This window comes from Xiphias gladius, chromosome 24 (assembly GCF_016859285.1).
Source record: "Xiphias gladius isolate SHS-SW01 ecotype Sanya breed wild chromosome 24, ASM1685928v1, whole genome shotgun sequence".
In the NCBI taxonomy this organism is placed as follows: domain Eukaryota; kingdom Metazoa; phylum Chordata; class Actinopteri; order Istiophoriformes; family Xiphiidae; genus Xiphias; species Xiphias gladius.
The window spans coordinates 9,562,848-9,581,472 of record NC_053423.1 but is presented as its reverse complement, the minus strand read 5'-3'; the positions used below and the strand labels follow the sequence as shown (position 1 = coordinate 9,581,472).

Sequence of the window (18,625 nt, the reverse complement as noted above, 5' to 3'; positions counted from 1 at the left end):
TGCAGACTGTAACTGTGTGCCATGCTCCCCACCAACAAGTGTTGCTAAGAGCTAACAGGATCTTTGTGGTGGCAATTGATGAAGCCCAGTGAATAAATCACTCAATACGTTGTCATTGCTGGGTAAGATAATGATCAAAGCCATAAACCTGTGATGCAATGGGTTGTAAGCACAAGACAGTGGCCTGCTGAGTTCCTTCCTTAACCGGTTAAGAAGACTGCTTGGCGTTTTCACCTTAGATTTTCCACCATATTGGCCATTTGACTAGGGGACAACCTTGACATGGGGGCCAATCTGCCTTATAAACATTTCTATCTCTCTAAGAAAAAAAATTACCTGTGGTTATGTTGATAGACAGATATGTAAGTATAAAGATAGGTCACAGGCACCATACTTGCGCATTCAGTGACACTTACATTGCATGACCCGGTGATGCTGGTTGCTATGGACACCATTAAGCACTATAACCAACACATCTTAGCTGTGCAAAAAGAAATAATACTTTCAGGTTACCTTGACTTGAAGCAGGTCACATCTGAAGGAAAACCACACAGACGCAAAAAAAAAACAAAAAAAAAACTCCATACAGCTAGTGAATATGAACACAAGACCTTCCTGCTGTGAGGCAACAGCCCCAACCACTATTAGCCATATGAACACGTAATGTAATTTAACACAATAATGCCAAATTAATGTACTACATAATCTGTTTGTATAATTCTTATGTAAGGGAGTATGATTGACCTATTGGTTTCCTCTAAGTAAATCCAGCACTTTAACTTTTGAAATAGCGATCGTATTCTTTTATCATAGCAAATATTTTGTCATATAATACACTGAGACGGCATACAGAATAGCCCGGTGGCACCGTTTATCACCAATGATTTCTTCCTAACTTGAGGCTCATGATGTATGGTATCAATTTTGTACTGATACAGAACTACATTTAAATATATACTTTTAAATACCAACGAGACTTTTGATAAATCCTTCAACTGAAAAGACAGAACTTAATGAATGGTCTTCCGAGTTGCCCATCTGCTTTTAGACCAAACAAGATGGCAGCCAGAATGCAACAAATCTCCTTGCTCCTTTTAAGTGGTTAGGGGAAAAAAAAAAAAAAGATTTACATAGATAAATTATCACGATAAGACAATTATTTATTTTGGTGATATAAAAGGTCAGGTATAAATGTCACTTCCGACAGCCATCTTGAAAAAAAACAAACTTTTTTTTACAGAAGAATCCTAAGTTTGGTTTACATCTATCTTAACAAAGGTTAGTAAAAATAAAAAAATAAATAAATAAAAACATACTACGTTTAAGAACTATGCATGATAGGGACAAATGAATTGAAACTTTACCTACAACCAACTATTTAATGCTTTGCCACCTTAAATTAAAAGAAGAAGAGCAGCAGCAGCAGCAGCGGGGCACATTTATCCCGACACATACTGTAGTTAGGCACCTGTTCAGGTGCTAAAGTGGAAACACGGAAATTGACGTCTCGAGGACGAGGAGAGCCGCGAGTCTGACAGCTGTTACCTGACACACTGCCAGCCGACGTTTGTTGGGCTTTTCCAGACCAACGTAACTTATAGGGACTTGTAAAGGTTTTTCCGCAGTTTGACACCAGCAGGAGCCGGGGAATGAAAGCCGGATACCGTGACCGGTGGAGTGGACATGCTCGGCACATTGGGCATAGAGCTCCTGATGTACAGAAAGCCCGAGGAGGAGGAGGAGGAGGAGGAGGAAGAGACTCGTTCAAAAAGTTCAGCTCATGGACGACCTGGTTTTCGAGAGAAGTTAAATCGACAAGCAGTAAGCGCAAGACCATTTTTATTTGCAGTGTCGTGTTGTTTGTGATGTGTTGGCCGCCGCGTCAGCCTGTTTCTTCAATTTGTGTCTTTTCAGCTGGTTAAATTGATTTGAGTGTTTAGTGGCTTGGGTGTGCATAAACATCTGGATTTGGATTGTCATTGGTGTCGTGGTATATGTTAGGCCTGATGCATTTATGTATCTGTCCGTTTGCCTCAATGCTTGGTACTAATTAGTTGCCTGTATAATTGTTGAGTAATCTCTTCTGGCTTTTATAAAACCAGTGTGGTAAAGTGGAGATCTATGGAGTTACCTAAGCTGAGACAAAATGCAGTCTAAGGCCCCATTTTTGCAATGAATCCTATCGTCATGATGGTTGTAAAATTCAGTTTTAGTTCAGTGTATTTTAGAGAGGTGTTGATTCAACTTTATGGTCTTTTTTGAGGTTTGTTGATTCAGCATCTGTTGAATAGCATTGTCTTATATTGACGTTTAATTCTAAATTTTGTCTGTAGTTATTGCTATAAACTAATAGGAAAAATATATTTGACACAACCTTTGACAAAACTGAGCATTGTCTAAGTTTGGTTTACATCTATCTTAACAAAGGTTAGTAAAAATAAAAAAATAAATAAAAACATACTACGTTTAAGAACTATGCATGATAGGGACAAATGAATTGAAACTTTACCTACAACCAACTATTTGATGCTTTGCCACCTTAAATTAAAAGAAGAAGCGCAGCAACGGGGCACTTTTATCCCGACACATACTGTAGTTAGGCACCTGTTCAGGTGCTAAAGTGGAAACACGGAAATTGACGTCTCGAGGACGAGGAGAGCCATGAGTCTGACAGCTGTTACCTGACACACTGCCAGCCGACGTTTGTTGGGCTTTTCCAGACCAACGTAACTTATAGGGACTTGTAAAGGTTTTTCCGCAGTTTGACACCAGCAGGAGCCGGGGAATGAAAGCCGGATACCGTGACCGGTGGAGTGGACATGCTCGGCACATTGGGCATAGAGCTCTGGATGTACAGAAAGCCCTAGGAGGAGGAGGAGGAGGAGGAGGAAGAGACTCGTTCAAAAAGTTCGGCTCATGGGCGACCTGGTTTTCGAGAGAAGTTAAATCGACAAGCAGTAAGCGCAAGACCATTTTTATTTGCAGTGTCGTGTTGTTTGTGATGTGTTGGCCGCCGCGTCAGCCTGTTTCTTCAATTTGTGTCTTTTCAGCTGGTTAAATTGATTTGAGTGTTTAGTGGCTTGGGTGTGCATAAACATCTGGATTTGGATTGTCATTGGTGTCGTGGTATATGTTAGGCCTGATGCATTTATGTATCTGTCCGTTTGCCTCAATGCTTGGTACTAATTAGTTGCCTGTATAATTGTTGAGTAATCTCTTCTGGCTTTTATAAAACCAGTGTGGTAAAGTGGAGATCTATGGAGTTACCTAAGCTGAGACAAAATGCAGTCTAAGGCCCCATTTTTGCAATGAATCCTATCGTCATGATGGTTGTAAAATTCAGTTTTAGTTCAGTGTATTTTAGAGAGGTGTTGATTCAACTTTATGGTCTTTTTTGAGGTTTGTTGATTCAGCATCTGTTGAATAGCATTGTCTTATATTGACGTTTAATTCTAAATTTTGTCTGTAGTTATTGCTATAAACTAATAGGAAATATATATTTGACACAACCTTTGACAAAAACTGAGCATTGTCACCTTCGTAAAGGCAGATTTTATTTCACCTGATAAACTGGCAGGTGTAGATTCAGAGTCTCACTTGAATTTGTTTAGATCACTACAACAAGTGCATCTCCGCCTCCTCTCTTCTGTGTATGTGAACAAGGAACATGTTTAAAAATCAATCAATCAAACTTTATTTCAAAAGAATATAAATCAATTTCTTACAAAGAGACAGCTGCACCAGCGTTTAGTTTTAAACCTTTGGGTTTGATAAGCCCAGGATGATATTCAGAGTCATTAAACTGGCAAATAAATTTATACCTAAGCTTTCTTAGAATGGTTTATAAAGTACTGACTCCTGCAGCCACAAACATTTCACCTGCACTACACCATCTAGTTCTCTTAAGTAGTATCCTCATGGATGTTACTATTATGGTTGGACACTAGTTATCTAGCTGCGCACAGAGACGCTTCTAGTCCCCACTGAGTTACTGCAGCGCATGCAACTCAGACAGGTGTTTGGCCAAAAACTAGTTAGTTTGAGAGTGAAACAAAGTGTAAGGTTGAAACTGAATGATTTTATCTACCTGGGTGGACCGCCCAAGTAGAGCCTATGTATGGGAATCGCTGCTCTGTCGTCATATTTCTTCCTGAAATGAAGCCACGCTTTGGATAGTTTCTTCCTCGCCGCCCCGACCCCTCCTTGTTGCAAGTACCAGCAGCATAGACGCCCACGTTTGACGTTAATGTTTTTAAAATACGCAACAGTCTTGAAAAACATGCCGCATTGACAAAAGGAACTGATAAGCTCGGAGGCATAAAATTCTGCTGGTTCGGAAAATTCGGAACCGGTTTTCAACTGGAACGAGTTCTCGATTCCCGTCCCCGTTAATCTCTCCAGCAGAATTCTTTCTCGGACTTGTGACAGTATGCTGGCTAAAGCTACGGGCCTGTAATTATCCAGGATGCCTACTTTACCAGCTCTGTCTTTAATGATTAGCACTAACAGCATTGACTTTGGTAACAAGCCATGAATCATAAAGGCAGTAAAACAAATAGCAAGGAGAGGAGCCGTCCACGTACTGGCATATTTAAGATGTTCAGCAGAAGAATGATCAAACCCCTTGCTCTGTTATCAGACAGCTTGTTTATAGTCGCCATAGCCCGTGATACTCAGCTACATACCTTTTCCGGCCAGCCCTGATATTAATGTCAGATTTTTTTTATGCTTGCAGTAGGGCTTACTGCCCTCATACAGGGCACTTACTATATCATTATACGTGGAGCAGATATCTCTCCAGTGCTTCACATCCTTATAATTAGAATCACTACACATAATTGCATCTCCAGATAGATGAATATTACCCAAGGATTTATCAGTATGAGCATAACAGGCTCAGATGCCTTCCCGTGTGAGGTTTGACTATTCCAGTTTTTCTGTGTTGACACTCTTTCCATTTCTGGATAGCACAGGTATACGTTTAACATTTATGGACATGGCAACAGGTATATCATCAGTCGTTGCTGCCCCACACAGAATGCTCATACACCCCACTGAAGCAAGCTTATTAACTGCACTAATTAAATAAAAAGCAATAAATAACTGCATATTCGTTGAACTGAGAATATTCACTGCGAAAGATCCACTAAAGGCATCATGGTAATGCTCAGTGTATAGTTTAAATTTACTCAGCAAATTTATTGGCCCAAGCTTCTCTTAACTCTCTTAAGGAACTGTGTGTATACAAACCCCAACTCTGACCCCTTAACTGGACATAAAGAGTCCAAGGACTCCTTGGGGTAAAAAGGCCAAGTGGTTTAGATTCTTCTACACGAAGACGTTGATCTCATGCAACACTCAGCCCTCTGCATAGCTGATCTAGGCCACACAACTAAGCAGCCAACTCTGTGATATGCCATTGTGAATCGTGGCCGTTTAAAAATGCATGTTCGCTCTTGGCTCTGTATCTTTAATGAGGTGTGTCTGAAATATTTGATAGCCTTGTGCTCATTTGAAAAACAAATACGTTTATTTTCATTAATATTTGATACGGAAATGAATATATGTAAAACACATACATTAATTAGTCTGTTTTGATCAATTGTTTCTGTCTAATGCAGATGGAATAGTTCCGCACAGTAACTCCCCACAGGCTACACTAGTGCATATCATTCTCTGGTGCTTCAGAGCAAAACCATTTAATTTTCAAAGTGGGATTTAGCATCTTTTAAGACTATGCACACTCAAAGAAATTATCAATTTTCACTCAGCAGTGAGGCAGGTTTGTAAAAGTGATATTTGTCACATTAGAATGTGTTGCTTGAGGGATGAATGAACAGGAATGCAAAAATCACAAATGTGGCATTGCAGATACTTACGGTGACAACTGAGGACTGATTTTGCCTTAGAGGCCCAGAAACGGGGCTACAGCTTCAATTGAGGTAACTGAAGTCAGGCAGTTTGGGATATTGTAGTTTATATTCGACAATTAAAAAAACTAAAACATGCGGGGTATTTTATAGGCTGATTGAAGACTGGGTATATTTAATTTTTTTTTTTTTTTTTCTTTTAAGGAGCAAATGGACCATGAACATATTGGGACATCAGCACTCAACTCCCACAACTTTTACTGTGCATACACAGTTCACTCGTACTGCTTTTAGGGTTTACTTTGGCCAACACTTTAACTTACATCCTCGTTCAATTTATACTCTTGAAGTTGCACTAATTTCTTCCGGGACTTCCACCTCCACTAACACTTTCAGCTCAGTTCATCCTCTGCAGTCTTTTTTTTTTTTGCAGTTTTCATCTCACCAGCTCCTTTCAGTGCTTTAGCTTGAACTGAATCGGCTTCAGCTTCTTTCAGCATTTCCATTTAAGTGCTAATTCAACTTCTTCCAGTATTCTTTAGACTGCCACTTCAACTGCAACTTTAAATGTTTCAGTATTTCATATTCCTCAAGTGTTTCCTCTTCAAATTTTCAGCTGCAATCACATGAAAATAGCCTTTTTTTCGTTTCCTGTTATGATTGCCCATTGTTCCATTGCAATTCATTGACTAATGGTTCATATTGAAGACAAGCAGAGTCTTTAATATCAGCTGTTAGTGGCAGCTGATTGTATTGATTAATTCACTTCTTGGATTTCCTTACCCCAGTCAACACAGCTTTGCAGTACAAAGTCTTAGGCATAGGCACACGTCACCTCTCCGTTACTACAGTCAAGCACAAAACATTTTTGAGATCAAAAAGTGTAACGCCAGCCCCAGCAGATGGTGATGGAGACCTACATGAACAGCAAAGTAATACATGTAATGACCACTAGAGCGCAGTACTAATACGTCACTCCCTCAGATGCCACTGGTAGGCTGCAGTGTTGAGAAGTGTGATGTAGTCTCTCTGGCAGCACCTTGGACAGCGCCAATCTGGTGAGTCATTCTGCCACTGTATTCGGGATGTTTGGATGAAGCAGAGGCCGTGCATTAATGAATTACCACATATTTACTGTTCATGGATTAAGGAGAGGGGGAAAATGGGGCATGTTTAACTTCTCTGTTACTCACCCTTACTTAACCCAGAAGGGAGACTGCATCAAGGAAAGTGTGCTTCTGATTGTACGAATAGAAGCTGAGTGCAGGTTGACTTGGCATTTGTTTTTTTACAGGTTATAAAAAATGCATTTTTTCTTTTTTTTCTTTTTTTTTGCAAACGCCTTCCCTAAGATGACAGCAAATTTAGTGTTGTTTGTTTATATCAGAAGTGGTTGACAGCTCTCAGATGTCTTGCCAGAATAACATGGATGCTCATTGAAAAAGAGCTGATGACGGGGAATCGCATATTTTAAAAGCTCCTTTGATGCTGTGCAGCCGTTTAGCACAGAACAGCTTTATGTGGACGAATCTTATTGTGCAGTGCTGCTGTCTGCCCTTGGCTCCATCGCAGGGAGCCCAGCCAGTGTTGATGACTGTAAGTGGATGGTGAATGACAGACCGAGACACTGCCAGTCAATCAGCAGGGTTGTCTGGACCCTCTCTTCCACTCTTTAGGGGATAAGATATGTGTCATCCTCCCATAAGACATCTCAAAATGGTCCTGCCTCTATCCTTCCTCTACTGTGCCAAGTCCTCTCCACACTACTCTGCTTCTCCCTGCTAGTTTGTCTACACTATTCATCCCTACTGTTGTGTATCTATGGAAGTTTCTTTCTCTTCTCTTCTCTTCTTCCAGGTCTCATCTTCAACTCCTGCTGCTTCTTTCCATCTTCCCCTTTTTCCTGTGCACTCGCTACTCTGCGGTGCCTCACAGCTTCACCCTCTAACCCCATCTATCTCTCATTCACCGTTCCATCTCTACTCCTCAAGCCCCATCTCTAGGCCCACCTTCCCCTCTTCACCTGTTCCCTTTCTCGCAAAGGTAGTAAAAGACAAAAACTGAGGCAGCAAGTAAACAACAGATGAGTGGTTTCATATATTCACCTACTGAAAAAGGAAGTATTTATCCAGAGAAGAATACCGCAGTAGAGAACGGGACTTGGTTAGGCCCAAAGCTTTTTTTTTTCTCTCTTAATGCACTCATCAGCAGCCATATCAGTAGGCAGTAGCCCCAAAGCAGTCATGAAAGGCCAATCTGTCCTGACACAGCATGTGTTAAGTGGCCGGTTTAAGAAGCACCACTACGAATTGGCTATGTTTGAGCTCTCTATTCATTAGCAGTTAGGGTCATGCCATTCCAGCAGGCAGGTGTGTGCATTTCTTTTGTTTTTATTCCGTGTTCGCTGTATTTCTCACCGTTTAACTTTAGCTCTGTCACTCTGTGATTGTGATTAGCAGGTGTCTTGTGCCGCCTGAGCAAGTCCTCGTCTTCGGCACATATTTGATTAGCTTTGGAAAGAAACAATGTGCAAAAAGTGTCATGTGGACACACACATACACACACATTGAATGTGCTGTCTAATTAGCAAACGTTCCTCATTGCTTGCCCACCTGTGAAAAAATAAGAAAATAAAAAACAGGTCTGACTTCTACTGTACTGAATTGTACTGTACTCACTACAATAAATGAAAATAAATTGAAGTATATGTCTCTGGGCTGCAACTAACAATTAATATGTCAAATATATTTCATGATTAATGGATTAATAATTTGGTCTATAAAACATCAGAAAACCGTAAAAAATGTGAGTCACAATATTTTGGAGCACAGGATGACATCTTTGAATCTCTTAAATCTTGATTTGTCTGAACAACAAATAATTCTATTTACTCAAATTTAAGACCAAGAAAAGTAGTGAATTCCCACATTGGAGAACCTGGAACCATCAATGTTTGTAAACAATTAATGGATTATCAAAATAGTTGCTAATCGATCAATGAACTGATCGTTGCAGCTCTAATATGTCTAGTGGAGGAAAGCATCTTAATGTGGATTGTTCACAATTTATTTACCCAGCCTTTTATGTTCTAAGAAGACAACCATTTTTAACTGGCCAGGCTCTATGAGGTAAACCAAGGCGATTAGTTTGATTTAAAAAATGTTAATAAATGTTCATGTTTTTGAAGGCAGTAATAAAATTTGATCATTGCCACACACTATTTGAAGTACCTTTTTAGGATTTGATGTTAATGCTCAGTAAATATTCAACGAGGAATTTCAGGCGTAAATCTATTTGGATGCATCGATATGCAATCCTCAACCATCAACCAATGTTAAATCTAATATGTATTAACTCTACTCCTCTGTGGTACACTGATGTTTCCAAGAGAGATCACCTTTTCAGGGTCAGCTGTCAAAACACACTCCAGAGACGGCGTCAGTATCCCTGGTGTAATCTCTTCTGGCAGACATCTGATCCCTGCTGAGTGAAACGGCTGCCAAGGAATCCGGTCTGAATGCCAACCCTCCCCTCCAGTCTCTCACTGACAATGAGCGAGCCAAGTCCATCTCTGGGGTCAAACTGCTAATCAAAACAAAGGCATTAGCTATTCTTTCGCAGCTTGCTCCTCCCACTGACTTACAACCTTGCCTCACAAGAGTGTCTCCAGCATAGTCCTTGTTTAGACTTTGCATTGAACCATGTAATTCAAGTAATCTTAATCTCTAAATACTGGTCAAATCATTGACTCAATAATGCTTTCTCAGTGCTGCCTTTTTCCACTATTGACTCTACAATGCTTTGCTCAATGACTACTGCCAGAGTGATATTCCAGGGAGTGGATGGGAGGGGGTTGGAGAGGTGATTTCAATCCCTAAACTACTCCTCTATTGTAGGCAGATCAAAAGTGGTATTTATGCTTGGCCTCTGGATATGTGCATGCCACATTGCTGTGGACAAGAATATGCAAATGTAGTATCAAAGCTTCTCCATTAATGGATGAAAGGTTGTTGGCCTAAATCATCAGATGGAAGTTCAAAAGGGCTAATCAGGCCCTGAGCAATACCGTGAAATGTTATTGCTGCAGAGTATCAGCAACATAAGGATGCTTTGTCTCAAATGAGTACTTTGACATTTTGGGACAAGTATTTCTCTTCTTGCTAAGAGTTAGATGAGACAATTGATATCACTCTCATGTCTGTGTGGTAAATAAAGTTACAGACTGCAACGTAGCTTTGCACAGAGACTGGAAGGTAAGGAAATTCATCTACCAACAACTCAAAATGTTACTAATTAACATTAATTAATTTCTTAGCGTCTGGTAAAGAGATAGTGTTTGTTTATTATTTTTGGGTTTTGGGTTTTTGGTCGCTGCAGCTTGCGGCTGTTTAATTTGGCTTAGCAGAGATACTGGAAATTCGGGGAAATGGCTAGCCTGGCTGTCTCCAAAGTTAACACGTTATCTTGTTTGTTTAATCTGTACAGAAACCAAAGTGTAAAAATGACAAGTTGTGGTATTATGGGGGGCTACGTGCCAGGCACAGTTACACGGTAACCTCCTGGAGTCGCTGCTGGTCGCCTGGCAACCTAACAATGATGGCAAACCTACAGGAAATTATTGAGCCTGAGAAGAAATAGTCCCGCACATAACCCTTGGTTTCAGTTGGAAACATAAAGAATCTAATGTATTAATTAGTGAGGCTTAAAGGTGTTGGTAGGTGGAGTTCGTTATATTTGGACAGAGCCAGCCTAGCTATTTCTACCAGTTTCCAGTATTTTTGCAAGGTCAAGCTAATCAGCTGCAGGTTAAGATCCTATTTTGCCAACACGTCTTGATTTATGTACATATATGCATCTCCAAAATGTTCTTTTTCAGCATATCCAGAATAGGATCTGCCTATTAAAGGTAATACGTTGTCAATCTAGGAATTAAGTCACTGCTTTTCATCTTGTGCACTTAGCTTTCTAACAAAAAAAACATGCAGTGAAAGAATCACACAAGGAACAGTACACGTAACTGACCTAAGTACACTAACCTACTCAACTGTGCAACTTTGAAGCAAAGTTACGTAAATGGAGGTTGACTGTAGCGTGCACAGTCGGAGGTACACACCGAGCTCATCTGTGCGAGAGATTGAGGCTACGCAGCCTCTTGTGGTAGCTGTGATCATGTGTGGTTTCTGCCTTTTCACAAGATAAAAGTGCAGGTACTAATGATTTCATTAAGTGACATATAACGCGCATCTGTTGGAAAACAAATGCCTTTAATCTCTGCAAAACCGCCAGAATCTCTTTCTTGGTTGTATCACACTTCCCTAGAAGAGGTTTAGTCAGCAACCTTGTGAACATGTCAAGAAACACACCTTTTCTGTAATTCTGCAGTTTCATAGAGCAAATGCCCAAAAGGCTGTTAAATTAAAATAATTAAGCATTGTTCATTACTTTTAAAACTTTGTTTGCCACGTTTGGCGAAATCAAATGTTCATGAGTCCAGACCACCTGTAACACTAGATGCAAGCGTAAGATTTTTTTTTTTTAAGTTCATGTAAAAATCAAGTTAAAATATGAGACTCCCATGTTCCTCAGGTACGGATTCAAACTTGCGTACTGAGATGACAGGGTTTTTTTTTCCTTTTAAGTATCTGAGTTGCACAATCGCAGTTATGTGTGTTTTATTTACATGCCTCCTTGTCTGCGTTTGTTGACATCCATTGCTTTATATTTTTCCCTTGTCTATGTTCAGTTTTCCGTCTGTTTGCACGTGTTAGGTTTTTTTTTTTTTTTTTTTTAATCCTGTCTGTAGGAAAAAGGCAGGGGACGGTGGCATTTGCTGATTGCTGATAGCAAATGCACCGCATGCAGCAGGGCTTGCATACTAAATTCCCGGGAGGCTTGAACTTCGATTGCAATCAGAGGGACTGAGCAAGGGAGGTGTTAGGAAGGAACAAACAGTAATACATCCAAATTCAACAAGTGCAGTTGACAGGGCATCAGAGACAGGGAGAGGAGTGGGTGAATTGGAGGCTAGCATAATTGACAGCTGATTCTACATAGTGGACCTCCGACCTTTTCAGCTTTGTTTTTCTCTCCCTCTTTCCCTCTCCACGCAAATACTCAGTGATCTCCAAATACATATATAATTCAAACCTGTTTTTGCGGCAGAGCATTGTACAAACCTATTTAGTATTCCAACCATTTACTGCGCTGGCACAACGGCAAACACCCGTTGCTGTCAAGATGTATAACCGGTTTGCTGTTGGTGGCGGTAATAGAAATGGCTGGGGAGGAAACCAGAGGGTGACAAGAGGTTGAAGGAACTGATGAACTTGTCTTCATGCAAATGCACTAGTGCACTATTCTGTGCGTTTTCTCAGATGTGTTTGTGGAGCACCACAGGCCATGCTCATCTTGGAGGAAGTTTTCCCAGCAAACAAATGGACGGATTTAGAAATAAACTGAAGAGGGAAGGCAAATCGGGAAACGCATGCCTGTGGGGCTGTTGGTATGTATATATGTGTGTGTGTGTGTGTGTGTGTGTGTGTGTGTGTGTGTGTGTTTGTGTGTGTACACAGCAAATCAGTCATACAGAAAGGCAACAGTATAACCACTGGACTTTTTTCTTTTTTTTCTCGTGCTGCCTTCTCTTCTTACCTACCTACCTACCTTTGCAGCACTCCTAACTCTCCCTGCAAAGACTAAATTCTCCATTCTCTTTATCCGATTTTCTTCCCGAGGCTGCCCAATCACTTGTGTAGCTTGAGTGACTTGACTGAGTGTGGCGCTGACTATTGTAATTATCCGCTGACAAGTTGCAAATCAGTGGTTATAAGGGACAGGCTTTTGAGGAGAGGGCTCATCTCAAGCTTGGAATATGATTGCATGTTTTTCAAAGAGATTCAGTATTTTGGATAGTATTGTGTTGTGGAACATCACACAAGGGCTATCGTCAAGCTGTGTGAAAGAAGTCCAATACAGTACAAATAAGGAATCGTGGCAACGCCACCACTGCTTCCCCAAACGTTGCAGTTCAGAAATATCTGAGGCAATGTCTGGCAGACTCTAAATCCAGTCTGGGTAGCATTCACCGCTATCTGATCCCTGCTGTCGCATTCCCTGCAACACACACTCACACACATACACGCAAATCTCAGTGCCAACACAGTACCTACCCAGCTTGCATGGCTACCTCTATATTTCTTAATGCATCTTGTACCAGTGTGAGAAATGGTCCCTGATTTCATTTATGTGGAACAATGGTGACTCTTATCTGTGCTGGAGTGAAATAGTGACTGTGGATCAGTGTCGTTAATATGTCAGTCTCAAACTGATTGAGTGTTTACATGCCGTAGAGAGCTACAGCGAAGCAGTTGGAAGCTGATACACGAAAGTTTAGATAAATATAGGCATTTCTTGGGTTTTACATGCTGATGTTCGCTCTGAATTTGATTTTGACTCATGGTCTTGATTCAGTCTGATGCTGCGACTTCTTCACTTCTTCTAAATTTGATTTCTTGATATTAACTAAGACTATATGAGAGGAATTAATCAGTAATTGATTTTCACATATGCCATCAATTCTTGTGGAAGTCCATTTACATTCTCCTTGACCAATCACCTTTTGTAGCGTGTTGACTGAGTTTGATGAGCGTGTTTCCAAATGGCTGATAAAAGTAATGCTCTGACTTAAAGGCCAGACACCTGAATCTCACTGACAACTTTTACATGTCCTTTTCAAACCAATTTGTACTTCCCCTGATTAAGGTTTTGTCCAATTCCAACAGGTTCACAGGGACAAAATTATACTTGGCTCTAGCTGTGAGTAAAAGCCTGTCTTTAATTTTTGGGGTGTTTTACACTGCTGTAAACCATACAAAAATAAAATAGGATAGAAAAATACAGAAAAAGCAATCAGTGGATATTTTTCAATCAAAACGCCTCATGAACCGCTTCCACTATCTTACTTTTCTTTATTAATCGTTATTTATTTCCATCTGTTATTGAATGCTGTGGGCTTTGTGCTCAGTAATTGAATCTGATGCTAGTCTAGACGGAAACTGTATTCTTAGGAATAGCAAGCTGAGCTGTTGGCTTACGGAGATAGTGAACAGACATCGAGCCAGCCATCCCAACCCCACAAGCATAACTAATCATCCCACAGCTTACAGTCTCTCATCAAAGCAGCAGAAACATGTTGGGATTTTTAAGTTGACTGTACTTGAAGTGTTACTTTGTGAGAAGCATGTGTAAGAATCGACGTGCATGCCCAAACATAGACTGGTGCTGCATACGACTGCACTAAATCAATCAGCTAAAGTATCAGTTCCAGTTTGAGCTGGAACGTCATGCTGTGAATATAAACATCTAGGCATGTGCTTATCTGTCAGGATCAGCAGTAAGCTCACAACTGGATCAAAGTCTTTACAGTGTTATACAGTGAAATATGACAAAGGGTCAATGTGCAAGTTGAGCTGGAAATTACTTTTGCTTCACACAGACACTGCATGTTCATGACTCTCTGTCTTCGCTAAACTTAAAAACGTGTTGGTTTCTTGGCACTACATTCACCAGTTGACATTCTTATTCTACATAAGCAGCATTCATTCCCTAAGGTTCAAGCAAACCATATAATAATGACTCTGAATACCAGATATGGAGTTTTAACATTTGAAATTATTCCATAATTTCTGACTAATGTGTGACTAATAGCCTTCTTGCTCTTTCCATCTTCTAGCCTATCTCGTCCCATCCTTTCTCTCTCACTTGGCTTTCACTTTCTAATAGCCTTCTTTCACTGCTTCTTTTTCTTGCAGTTTGTTAAGAGACGTGGCGAAAAAAACATCGGGACAGTGAGGGATAAAAAGCTGCCACTTTGCCAAAGGAAGTTTTAATTGGGGCCCAGGGGAAAAGAGAGTCCTCCCGTTTTTGCAAATTCTCTCTGCTCTTTATGGAAGAGATGAGCAGCAATCTGATGCCCAATAGGGAAAGGGGATGCCGTTACGTTGACAAAAATTCAAAAAAGGATGCCGCTGCACATGTTCATAAGTTTCCTGCTTGTGTTTGTATTGATAAAACAGCAGGGCTTTCTTTCTCCCCCTAAATGATGCAGTGCTTTTGAAATGAGCCTTGGTGTTCCACTGCCACTCAAGATTTCATCATGCAGTCAGAGACGTCTTGGAGCACCAGGATGGGGCTAACTGTGGAATAATATGTTATGCATGTAAATAGAAATTAGAAGACATTGGCATGAATAAACCATGGCTGGTTTTCACTACAACTCCAGAACAAAGATGTTTCTTCGAGCCCTTGGGAGACATTTTTTAATCTTTCTTTCCCTCTGTGTCACTTCTAAAGCTGTTATCTCACTCCTGCGCCCTCCATTGCATTCGTTCCCCCTCCCTTTGTTTCTTTCTCCAAGTTCATTCATACAAGTAGTGGCCCGTATTGAGTTTCTGTCCAGGCGCAGCCACAAACTGCAAGCAATGCTCGGCCTAAACTCTAAAGAAATGTCTATCAAAAGTAGGGCGACCGGGAGGAGCAGCGCATAATAACAATGGTGGCGGGAGTGACCCCTTGACAGACTGACATCACCAAGAGTAATTGCCTGTCATGTGCTGCACTGTTTCACATTTCACATAAAAGTCCCCTCTGTTATTCATTTAAAATTAAGCTGGGGGGGGCGAAGGTCGCTGCACTCGTCCTGTAAAGAGAGGGATAATTGAACACACCAACACCTTCTCTCCGGACTGAATTGGGATGGAGTGACAGCAGTGTCAAGAATGACTGGAGGTTAAGAAGAGAGGCAGTAGAATTTGAATACAGCTTGTGAGATGTGTTGGTATTTCTGGAGTGTTTACACAGTTGTGTGTGGGCTCGGGGTGACTTTTCATCCTGCTTGTCATTTTCTCTGACTCTATCTCAGTACCTCATCTACCTCCTCTTTCTATCCAGCCTGGCTCACAGGAAAACCACAAGAAGTGGGGGATTTTGAACCTATTCCTCTCAGTTTAACAGAGAATTTACCATTTCACGAGAACAAATCCATTTTCTTTTTCTTCTTTAGGCCAATGCCTCTTTTTTTTTTCTTCATCTGCCACTGCCATGAAAGGTGGTCATGTAATTTTCAAGCAATACGTAATGCTCAAGCACACAGGTGTATCACCTGTCATTGGAGTTCTTCCATTTATTTTTTTTGGTTGTTTTGTTGTGTCTGAACTTGGTTTTGTTAAAATTTTGTTTTGCATGTCAGCTGCTGGATTGATTGTACAGTATATCCCTATGAACTTTCAGTTACACTTATTCCTTATTCATCTCCTCCACCTAAACATGACAGACATCAAAATAAGATATGAAATACCATATATATTGTTCATTTAATTTAACTATTTGACATACAGTGTGCCATAAATCCTTAACCCACAATAGGTCTATGCAAATAAAAATTAAGTCATCAAGGAATATGTGTATTTTCATATTGTGAAATGATACATCATACCTTTTTAAGCCATTCACTGATAGATGTTTCAACTAGGTATGTTTTATTAAAGCCCACATTGATGAAAAATGTCACTGACGATCAGTTTTCGAATAACGGAACTTGTGCTCAGCTCGATACCTCCTGTGGCAGTGATACTGCAGGTTAAATGATATAATCAGAAAAGAAATTCATCCCTTACATTGTATTTATTGGTGAAGCAAAATTTTGTCGTTCCGAGACTATTTTGCTGTCTGAGTAAAGTGTAATTAGGAAGAAAATGGACTTTTATCCTATAAAAGATGCTTATTTTTTTCCAGGGTTACTCACATAAAGCCCAAGTGACACATGAGCCCTTGCATTGCCGATGTAGACAGCTGTACTGATTTTAAAATAAAATTATATCTGCTTCACTAGACATGGCTGAGACAGACAACTGAAAAAAGCAGCTGAAAATCATCCTGTGTATACATACTGTAAGTGTGCACAGTGCAGATGTATTATTCATGGAAAATAAGCAAAAATGATTACTCTTGAAGCTCAGCAGACATGATTTTAAAAAACATTAGATTGAGTGCAATCAAATATTTACACCAATCAGTCACAACATTAAAACCATTTACTGGTTTTTACGCTGTGGCAAAACTGTGTGTATTTATATATTAGCAGGCACTCAGTATTGTTGCGGGTAAAGAAGTATGAGAAGGACTTGCGGCAATACTGTCGACTCGATTGGTTCCCCGTGCTTTATTTGTTTAGTAGAGAACAAGAAAGTTTGAATGCTTCCATCTGCCTGATCTTAATTGAGTACATCTGCTATTTGACCTTGTTTACACCTGGCATTAACATGTATCTGGATATCTGTGTTGGAAAAGTGGAAATGCAAGGTAATGCAAGGCATAAATTCACGCGGAATGCATTGTGATTGGAAATGCGATCCGATCAGCCAGACCACATGCGGAGGTGGTCTAGCTCGCATTGTGATCAGATCTCAGCCAGGTGTAAATGCAATCCCTAAAGCGTGACCACATTCTTAAGAAACAAATCTGCCCAGCAACCTGGAAGATCACCTAACTCTGTTTCTTCCTTCTAATTCGAGCCGCCTGGCAAAAGTAAGGCTACAAGTAAGGCTGTCTCTAGCAAGTCTTGCCTTTCAAAAAGTGATTTTAAAATGAATTTGCATATTAAGATCATATCACAATGTGGGCAGAATCGAGGCAATTTGAGCGCTTACTCGTAGGGTTCAAGAGGCTGATAGAGGGCGATGGTCTTCTTGGCAATGGAGTTGCTTGTTTATGGAACTGACGCTAATGCCTCATGATTAATATGGTTATGATTTATTAATGTTAAAATGTTCTCCAAGGTTAAAGCCTTTTATATGGTTATTTTTGCAGTGTGATGATGAACAGAAAGCAGAGAAGGGGAGAAGGGAAGGAGGGCAGAGTGGAGGGAGCAACGGTTGCAGAGGTGATGTGATAAAAGATTCATAGCGCAGCAGAACCCAGGTCAGCTGGGGCCTCTGCAGCCTCTCTATATCACCAGCAGGAGCTTATCCAGCTCTCCATGCAGAGGCTGTGTGTGTGTGTGTGTGTGTGTGTGTGTGTGTGTGTGTGTGTAAAAATATTGACAGACAGAAATATAGATAGAAATATATATAGATTGAGCTGAACTGATGAGAATCAGTTTATGCCTGCAGCTCAATAGTCTGGTTAACTTTAACACTTGGTCATTTCGGTAACAACGTTAACTTTAAACAACCTCATTGTATGTTTGTTGTCTGAGTCAGCTTCGAAGACGTCAATATTGTTTGAATCTACAAATGATATATAAACTCCTCTGTGACCCAACCGCCCCTGTATGAACATCTTATACAGCTCTCTGTGTGTGCTGTATGGAAATGCCAAAAGTTGCACATGGGTTTATTCAGATAAGAGCATATGGCAACACTCTGCACCTTTAGCCCATAAAGCAGTCTGTCTGACAGTGCCAATGAATATGTTACTGCGTCTGTGAGATTAAGAGGGACAGCCAGTACGTTCCATATCAAATCAGGTGGAAGCCATTTCCACCTCTGCCATACATTTATCATCCCATGTCAGGACGTTTTTTTTTTTTTTTTTTTCTTTCCCTTCCCATCCCCATCGTACTCTCCCGCTCCCTCACACTGTCAAAACAACACCTTTGGCTCTTTCTTCACTCTCCAGAGAGAAGCACAGAATTAGAGTAGGGAGAGAAATGAGTGATTTTGTGATGAGTTTGGTGTGATTTATAATAAGGTGTTCCA

General features: G+C 40.5%; 1 long non-coding RNA gene across 1 annotated transcript in view; it reads left to right on the top strand.

Moving 5' to 3' along the window:
- The first annotated feature begins 1,751 nt into the window (after window positions 1-1,751).
- The window catches only part of LOC120786275, a 31,440-nt gene continuing 14,566 nt past the window's right edge, over window positions 1,752-18,625 (top strand). The window contains exon 1 of the long non-coding RNA XR_005706679.1: window positions 1,752-1,821. This is a non-coding gene — a long non-coding RNA (uncharacterized LOC120786275). The remainder of the gene's footprint in view (window positions 1,822-18,625) is intronic.